Genomic DNA, 9547 nt, shown 5'->3' with positions numbered 1-9547 from the left:
TGGCTCCAAAAATCCACTCTCTCTCTCTCCCCGCTCCCTGTCACAGTACACCACCCTCCACCTCCCTCTTTTGAAAAGCACATTGTTGCCACTTGAATGCTGGGACAGCTGCCCATAATGCAGCACTCCCAACAGCGCTGCAAATGTTGCAAATGTGGCCACACACCAGCGCTGGTAGCTGTCAGTGTGCCAACACACCAGCGCTGCTCCTACACAGCTGGATGACCAGCGCTGCAAACTACCAGCGCTGCAAACCGTAAGTGTAGGCAAGCCCTGACACTTCCGCAGGGTTTGGGCTTGCTAAGAGGTACTGGGATAATATAAAACAGCCTGACAACAAAGCAAATGTGATTACTCACCTCAAAAACGCTTCTAGCTAGTCTTCCAGAAGCCTGCAAGGAAATTGATGGGAGTTAATTGCTGCTGCTCTTTCTCCAATGCCATCAGAATTCCCTCTCATTGTCCATAGCTTAACCACACCACGGTTATGCTAGCAGCGCCGTGTCAGTATGGTGATCCCAGCGTACTACTGCACTTTTGTCGGTGTAGCTTATTCTAGCTGTCTCTGAGCAAAATGATCTATAATGCAAATGCACAATTTTGCTGCTATGAAAGTATCTCCACTAGGGCCATTTGCTAGCAAAGCCACTTCAGTCTGATGTCAAATATCTTCGATCCCCAAACCAACATGGCTTTTCCAGCAGAAGTCTGTGGTGTTGAGATATCTCCAGACAGCTCTGTGATGGACAACGTTCCACTGCCCTTCTTTCTCTGTGCTGGGATTAATCTCCAGAGATTTACAGTTTCCCTACTTCTCGGGATAAGAATTCAAGCTGGTTAGAATTATTACAAAGGAATTATTTTCTTGATTGACCTCCTGCATAGCACAGGGCACAGAAGCTCACCCAATAGGATAATCAGATGTCCTGATTTAGTAGACACAGTCGTGAAATTTGGGGCTTTTTCTTATATAGGCACCTATTACACCCCGCCCACTGTTCTGATTTTTCACACTTGCTTTCTGGTCACCCTATCACCCAATGATTCCTGCATGTAGCCCATAACTTCTGTTGTATTTCGAGCATGCCTTTTCTGAACATATCCCATCGAGATTTAAAGGCTTTTGGTGATTAAGGCCCTATCTCCATTACCATTTTTCTTGGCAAAATGTATGTGGCCCGGGGTGTGAAAAAAACACCCCCCTACGTGACATAAGTTTTCCCAGCACAAACAGCAGTGTGCACAGCGCTATGTTGGTGGGAGAGCTTCTCCGGCGGCTCGTTGGGGGTGGTTTCATTACATCGATGGGAGAGCTCTCTCCCATCTGCATAGAGCGGCTACACGAGGGATCTTACAGTGGCAGAGCTGCATCGGTACATCCATGCCGCTGTAAGGTCTCTGGCATAGACATTGTCAGAGACTCCACCGCATCCTGGGTTAATCGTTCCAAAGGTTAATGAATACTGTTAAAATTAGCACCTTCTCTCTTGATTCAGTTTGTCTAGCTTCGGTTTTAGTTTATTGGATCTTTTCTTCCTTTCTTTGATTAAAGAGCCATCTCCCGTCAGAAGTCCCTTCCCCCTGCAGTTATGTGTATACCAGGATCGAGTCACCTGTTATCTGTCTCTGTGGTCAATTAAATAGATTGTGCTGCCTGTCTTTGGACTCCCCCGGCTCTCTCAGCTAGCCTGACCTCTGAGCCCACCTCTGGAGGCCAATGGCCTTCCTATGCTTAATCTGATTTAAAGGTCCCAAACTAATGTAAAAGCCCCAAAGGAGAGTAAATTCTGAATACTCACAGACACGCCCCCTCCAAGTCCTCCATCACTCTAGAGGAAAAAAGCAAGTTACTAAAACATTAATTACTCGTTGCTGATCTTTCTCTGGCAGCAGTGAAATGAAAATGATGCCCTGAAAGGAACTGGACTCCTTCATTTAGTCTGATCGGTCACTGTTAAATGAGACTTTAAAGACACTCAGAGTCAACTGCTTCTGGAGTATCTATGGACAGAGCAGCACCAGCAGGGCTCAATGTGCCCCCAAACCACTAGGCAGACAAAGGCAGGAGTGATTTAGTGCTGCTCTTTCTCCGATATCGTTGAAATGATGCTGGTTTCGGGGCAGTGGCTGAGCCAGGCAGCTTTTGGGGTGGGAAATTTCCCAGCTACCTGGTCGATTTCTCCCCTCCCGTCTATTGAAATATTTCCTAGATCCCCACGTCCTTCATTGGCTTCCATGTCATGAACCCTCTTTTTTTCAAATGGGCTAAATTCTATACTGGTGTAAACGGGCATTTCTCTATTGATTTCAGTGGCGCGAGGCCGATTTACATCTGCTGGGGAGCTGCTCCCTGGTGTGGTTGAGACCATGGATACGATTGTCCCTGGTGATGCTATTATCCCCCCTCCAGATGTGCAGAATGAGAGGGGTCCCAGTGAATCACAGCTGCCAGTGTGTCTGAAAAGTGGTTCTTATCATGGTTGTAAAGAACAGAGCCTACAGAGGCCCAACAAACCGGCTATTGGGATAATGGGAGAACTGACACTGCAAAGAACACCTGGATTAACTCTGACACCCCCCTCTGGGATATCCCCCTCTGACACCCTGTACTGAAATATCTCGTAGATGCCCCCACTTGCATGTTTCATTATCTGCCATGTTAGGAAATTCTTTTTCAAGTGGGCCCAGTTCTATACTGGTATTAACTGCCACTACTCTATTGACGTCGGGGGAGAGAGGCTGACTTCCACATGCTGGGGACCTGCTCCAGTGTATAGTTAAGCGTGTGTTTGTGATTGTTGTGACAACGTTCTGTCCTTGACGCCATGGGTCCTGCATTTCCTGGAGGATGTTTGCTAGCCTCAGAGGCTCACTGTGATCCTCCACGTTGCCCTTTTCTCTCTAGAGGCAAGGGTCACAGCTTACTGAGCCATTTTCATAAGCCAGCAAGGGAGGTGAGGAGAAGCAACCCTCCCTCGCACATTCTCTGTTGTCTCCCCGTCTCAATGATTAATCAGGGAGGGAAGGGGGGAGCCCAGGCCTGCCCTCTACTCCGGGCTCCAGCCCAGGAACCCTAAAATTAGCAGCTATGGTAACTGACTTTTTGAAAATAGGATGTGTACCATTCCCTGGGCCATTTCCCCATAGCAGACCCCACTCAATACCTCCTTCACCGTTACCTCAGGGCCTCCTTCCTTACACCTGATATGGATTCGTACTGCTTCGTTCCTCCAACAGCGCCTCACTGACTAACTGGGAGGCTTTTAACTAATTCCAGCCAGCCCTTGATTGTCCCAATCAATCTAACTATCTCCACTGCCTTCTAGAAGGATCTTAATTGGTGATCTTAACAGGTGTCTTGATTAACCTGGAGCAAATGCCATTTGGTTACCATGGTACCAGGGATTTGTTTAGCCTGGCGCTGACATACCTGTTCCTCACTACTTTACTGAGGCCATCTGGCCTTGCCCCATCACGTCGTCCATGGTGATACTATTCTCCCAAGCCCCTGGAGCCGAATGACATGATTCCCAGCGAATCACAGCTCCTGGTATGTATGATTCCAACTAGCAGGGGTGTGTGCATGGGGGGGCGATCAGGGTCACAACCCCATCCCCTCCCCCCAATAATCATTGGGGGCACAAAACTTCTCCGCCCCAGGGCCGCGGAGGCAGCGAATATCAAGTTCCTACTGGGACTGGGGCCAGATGAAGGGAGGGGGGCAGTAAGATCCTCCCAGTGCTGGGTGGGGGAGGAAGGAGAGTGACCTTCAGTGCCCCCTTAGGGGTCAAATTTAAATTCCTGCACACGTCCCTGCAAAGTGGCAAGTGATTCTTCAGATGGTTCTAAAGAACAGGCCCACAGAGATGGAGCAAACTGGCTACAAGTATTCTAGGGGAAATGGAACTGCAAAAAACATCTGGATTAACTCCTGGATTAACTCCTTTGGGATTTAGAAACCCATTGCTCTGTTTTTATCCCAATCCTTGCACATCTGCCCAGGCTATTCCAACTGACACTTTGCAGGGTTTGGGCTTGCTAAGAGGTGCTGGGATAATATAAAACACCGTGACATCAACGCAAATGTGATTGTTCACCCCAAAAACGCTTCTAGCTAGTCTCCCAGAAGCCTGCAAGGAAATTGCTGGGAGTTAGTTGCTGCTGCTCTCTGTCCATAGCTTAACCATACCACGGCTACACTAGCAGCGCCGTGTCAGTATGGCGATCCCAGCATACTACTGCACTTTTGTCGGTGTAGTTTTTCTAGCTGCCTCTGTGTGAAACGATCTCTATGGCAAATGCATGGTTAAGATGCTATGAATGTGTCTCCACTAGGGCAATTTGCCAGCACAGCCATGTCGGTCAGAGATGAAATATCTTCAGTCCCCAGACTGACACCACTATGCCAGTAGAAATCTGTAGTGTAGACATGTCTCCAGACAGCTCTGTGATGGGCAATGTTCCCACTCCCCTTCTTTCTCCGTGCTGGGATTAACCTCCAGAGTCTGACAGTTTCCCTACTGCTCAGAATAAGAATTCAAGCTGGTTAGAATTATTAAAAAGGATTTTTTTTCTAGACTGACCTCCTGCATAGCACAGGGTACAGAATCTCACCCAATAGGGTGACCAGATGTCCCAATTTTAATGGAGACAGTCCTGATATTTGGTGCTTTTTCTTATATAGGCACCTATTACCCCCCCACCCTCTGTCCCGATTTTTCACACTTGCTGTCTGGTCACCCTATCACCCAGTGATTCCTGCATGTAGCCCATAACTTCTGTTCTATTTCGAGCATGCCTTTTCTGAACATATCCCATCGAGATTTAAAGACTTTCAGTCATTAAGGCCATATCTACACTACCATTTACATCGGCAAAATAGATGTCACTCAGCGGTGTGAAAAAAATACCTCCCTGAGTGACATACGTTTCGCCAGCACAAACAGCAGTGTGCATAGTGCTATGTTGGTGGGAGAGCTTCTCCCGCCGCTCACTGTGGGTGGTTTCATTACATCAATGAGGGAGCTCTCTCCTGTCGGCACAGAGCGGCTACACAAGAGATCTTACAGTGGCAGAGCTGCATTGGTACAGGCGTGCCGTTGTAAGGTCACTGGCATACACATAACCAGAGACTCCACCACATCCTGGGTTAATCGTTCTGATGGTTAATTAATGCTGATAAAAGTTTTCACCTTCCTTCATGTTTCAGTTTGTCTAGCTTCAGTTTTAGGTTATTGGATCTTTTCTTCCTTTCTTTGATTAAAGAGCCATCTCCCATCAGAAATCTCTTCCCCCTCCAGTTACGTGTATACCAGGATCAAGTCACCTTTTAACTGTCTCTACGGTAAATTAAATAGATTGCACTGCTTGTCCTTGGATTCCCCAGGATCTCTCAGCTAGCCTGACCTCTGAGCCCACCTCTGGAGGCCAATGGGCTTCCTATGCTTAATCTGATTCAAAATCTGATTTACGGGTACCAGGCTAATGTACAAGCTCCAAAGGGGAGTAAATTCTGAATACTCACAGGAACACCCCCTCCAAATCATCAATCAACTTACAGGAAAAAAGCAAGTTACTAAAACATTAATTTCTTGTTGCTGCTCTTTTTCTGGGAGCAGTGAAATGAAAATGATGTCCTGAAAGGAACTGGACTCAAACTCCTGCTGGTTGGGAAAAGGGAGCCAGTGTGGTCTGGTGAAAAGGGAGCTGGGCTGGGAGACAAGAACTTGGAGATTTCTTCTGTTATTCCCTCTCAGATGACATGTGGCAAAATTAATCTGATAGTGATGGAGTCAGCCTAGGTATCCTTGATAGGATACAATTTACAGTGAGTTCCTAGGACTGTTGCCAAGAGCAGTGCATTCTGTGTCATTTTGGAAGGATCTCCTGTGAGATATTTAGTGGGTACCCAAAGGAACTGTGGGACACTTCATGCCTGTCCAGTGGACTTGTAGAAGAAGAGATCATCCTCCCATGAAGCCCTCAGTTTGGATGGGTACGTATCCCAAAACTCTTGGGATAGCTCCCAGGTGCAATGCATTCTGGGTGATGTCATCAACCCCCTTTCAAGATATTTCATGGGTGCCCAAAGGAATTGTGGAGAGGACAACCTCCCATCAACCCTGGCAATCTCATACTAACCTTCCAAATATGTGTTCACCTGGAGACCCTCTGAGATAGCTCACAGCAGAAGTGACTCTGAGTGATATCAAAAAAGCCTCATTATTACCCCAGGGACCATGGGAGAGGGAGGTCAACCTGCTATAAGCCTCTGGAGATCTTCATAAGCCCTGTGGAATGAGAGGACTTTCCATGCTGCCTTTGCAACATGGGCAAATGCAGCCAATGCTCCTCGGAGGCAAAAGTTACCAGACATCAAACTAGCTGAAACGGGGTCTATTCACTGATGTGTGTGAAGCTACATGGCATGGAGAGGTAATCTCTGCTACTTACGCTGTTGTCGTCTAAGCTGCCATCATCCACGTTGCCAGTCTTTACGCTACTGGTGTCCTGCAAGATGGGGAATGTTTATTATGTTTACTGTGTAACACCTATAGAGCTCCAATAGATATTCCATCTACCCAGTGGGCCTTGAACAATTCATCTGGGGTTGTGGTGTATTGATATTCCATCTACCCAGTGGGCCTTGAACAAAGCATCTGGGGTTGTGGTGTATTGATTCCAGTGCTTCTCTGGACAATTTACACCAATGGGAAACTAGACCCGTTGATTCATACGAAACAACGGAAATTATACATGAACTAGGATCAGGGCCGGCTCCAGGCACCAGAGTAGCAAGCAGGTGCCTGGGGTAGCCAATGAAGAGGGGCAGCACATCCGGCCATTCGGCGGCAATTCAGCGGCGGGGACGTCACTCCCTCTCGGAGTGAAAGACCTGCCGCCAAATTATGCCAATCGCGATCTTGGCTTTTTGTGTGCGTGTGTGTGCTTGGGGCAGCAAAAACGCTAGAGCTGGCCCTGACTAGGGATCTACCCCAACATCATTCTCATCCATTGGTGGAAACCAAGAGATAATCCTTGGTAAAGCTCCGACCTTCCAAGGCTGCAAATCCTTTATACAAGGCTGGACTGATGGGAGAAAAGGTTTCAGGAGGGCAGTTGTGTGGGGAGCTTTGCCAGCAAAGGGTTGGGCTGTTACAGAATGCTATTGAGGCAAAGCATGATATCAAACTAGCTGAAACGTGGTCCATTCACTGATGTGTGTGAAGCTACATAGCATGGAGAGGTAATCTCTGCTACTACTTACGCTGTTGTCGTCAAAGCTGCCGTCTCCCACGTTGCCGGTGTTTACGCTACCAGAGCCCTGCAAGTTGAGTAATGTTTATTATGTTTATTGTGTAACGATGATTTATAGCATCTGGGGAAGTGATGTGTTGATTTCAGTGCTTCTCTGGACAATTTACCCCAGTGGGAATCTGGCCCCATTGGTTACTATGAAACTACAGCAAATTTACATGAACTGGAGATCTTCACCAACTTCCTTCTCATCCACTGGTGGAAACCAAGAGTTAATTCTTGGTAAAGCTCCAACATTCCAAGGCCGTAAATTTGTTATACAAGTCTGGACTGATGGGAAAAAAAGGCTTAGGATGGCATTTGCGTAGAGAGATTTGCCAGCAAAGGGTCGGGCTGTTAGCGAGCAGCAATACAGAATACTTTTGAGGCAAAGCATGATAGTCCGACTTATAGGAATGCAGGGGAATTGTGGCAAAGGTAGTCAACCTGCCATAGTCCCATGGAGATTTTTGTAAGCTCCCTGCAGCAGGTGGCATTTCTAAATTGCCTTTGTAACATGGAAATGCTCCTTGCTTGGTAACCTTACCAGAGAAGAAACCAGCTGGAGCAGGGTTGATTGACCTGATATGTATAAAGCTACATGACGGGAGGAGGGAATCACTGATATTTATGCTGTTGTCATTAAAGTTGCTATCACTCACTTTGTCGTCACTGAAGCTACCAGAGCCCTGTAAGATGAGGGGTTTTTATTATGTGTATTACGGTAACTTCTAGACAGGGGCGGCTCTAGGAATTTGGCCGCCCCAAGCAGTCATGCCTGTGGGAGGTGCACCGGAGCCGCGGGTCCAGTGAACCGTCCGCAGTCATGCCTGCGGGAGGTCCACCGGACCCGCCTTTCGCCCTCCCGGCAAAATGCCACCCCAAGCGCGTGTTTGGCGCGCTGGGGTCTGGAGCCGGCCCTTCTTCTAGAGGCCCCTTCCTGATTATCCATTGACCAAAGGGAGCTACAGACAATTTACATCATCTGGGGGAGCTGGCCTCCTTGACTCCAGTAGATCTACGGGGCATTTCCAACAGCTTGGCCCTGCTCCCAACATCATTCTACCCAATCCTGGAAACCTGTTCGGCCCCCCACCAGGCTACCAGAGTTCACGTCATGTAGTAACTTAGGAACTGCTGCTCCTGATGAGACCGATGGGCCAGCATAGCCTGATATCCTGCCAGGGCTGAAACAGAGGAATGGGCCCCTCTAGTCTGGTATCCTGCCTCCTACATGGGCCTGTTTTGCAGTGCTGCCCTCATGGTGTGTCTGTGCAGCACCTGGCATAAGGTGCCCTGATTACAGTTGGGTCCACGTCTGTCCCTCGCTCTCTGTCTGTTGAACACCCGGCACAATAAATCCTCACCAGAGTGTGGGCAGGGAGTGTCTCTCCTGTGTCAGGGCAGCGCCCAGCAAAACGGGGTCCTGATTTCAGGTGGACCCTCTAAGTGCTACTGTAATATAAATAATAGGTACATCATCTCACCAATGGAGCTGCTCTGGGGCTCTCCAGGGAGAGGAGCCCGATGAGGAAAGCGGCCACGTACGACACCTTCATCTTTGCGTCTTTCCTCTCTCTGGAGCGGAGTTGTTTCTGGCCTGGCACGCTGAGTGGGAGATGGCAAGGCTGAGCACTGTATTTATACTGTATGCTGGGCTGGGCACTGCCACCACCTTGTTCCAACCCCTGATAACGTGATTGCAGTGAGAGCCAATTGCTTCCTTCTCCTCCCCTAGTCCCTCCCATTCCTCCTTCCCCCCGTCACACCCTCATTCCCTCTTAATCTTTCCTCCACCACATCCTGCTGTAGCCCAGACTTTCATCCACCACATCCTGCTGTAGCCCAGACTTTCATACTCACTTTCTCATTCTGCAGCAGTCCCAGGTTTTTGAGACTCGAGAGAGGCTGAGCGAGGTCAGGCCGCAGGAAACAGGTCACAACCCCGGTGGTCGTTGGCCTGGAGCACACATCTGAAAATGGGAAGTAGGTTCCTAAGTCGCCCAGGCACTTTGTGTTGATATAATTAATTGGTACAACTCCCCTAATGGTATTGCTCATTTCCATACGGAATTATTATGTAAGCTATGTCTACATTACTGCCTACATCGGCAAAACATATGTCGCTCAAGGGTGTGAATATTCCACCCCCAAGTGATGTAAGTTACACTGACATAAGCACTAGTGAGCACGGCGCTACATCAGCTGGAAAGTTTTTCCTCCTGAGACTTTTTCCTTTTCACGGGAGTGG

The 9547-nt window shown here is 48.3% G+C and overlaps 1 long non-coding RNA gene across 1 annotated transcript; it reads right to left on the bottom strand.

Moving 5' to 3' along the window:
* Positions 1 to 7266: 7266 nt before the first annotated feature.
* On the bottom strand, positions 7267 to 9286 carry LOC123352066. The gene is made up of 3 exons (XR_006574098.1): positions 9160 to 9286; positions 8784 to 8904; positions 7267 to 7324 (listed from the first exon to the last, which is right to left on the bottom strand). It is a non-coding gene; the product is annotated as an uncharacterized LOC123352066 (long non-coding RNA).
* Positions 9287 to 9547: the final 261 nt, after the last annotated feature.

The sequence above is a fragment of the Mauremys mutica genome, chromosome 17 (genome assembly GCF_020497125.1).
Source record: "Mauremys mutica isolate MM-2020 ecotype Southern chromosome 17, ASM2049712v1, whole genome shotgun sequence".
In the NCBI taxonomy this organism is placed as follows: domain Eukaryota; kingdom Metazoa; phylum Chordata; order Testudines; family Geoemydidae; genus Mauremys; species Mauremys mutica.
The sequence above is the reverse complement of the archived record's forward strand: the minus strand, read 5'-3'. Positions and strand labels throughout refer to the sequence as shown.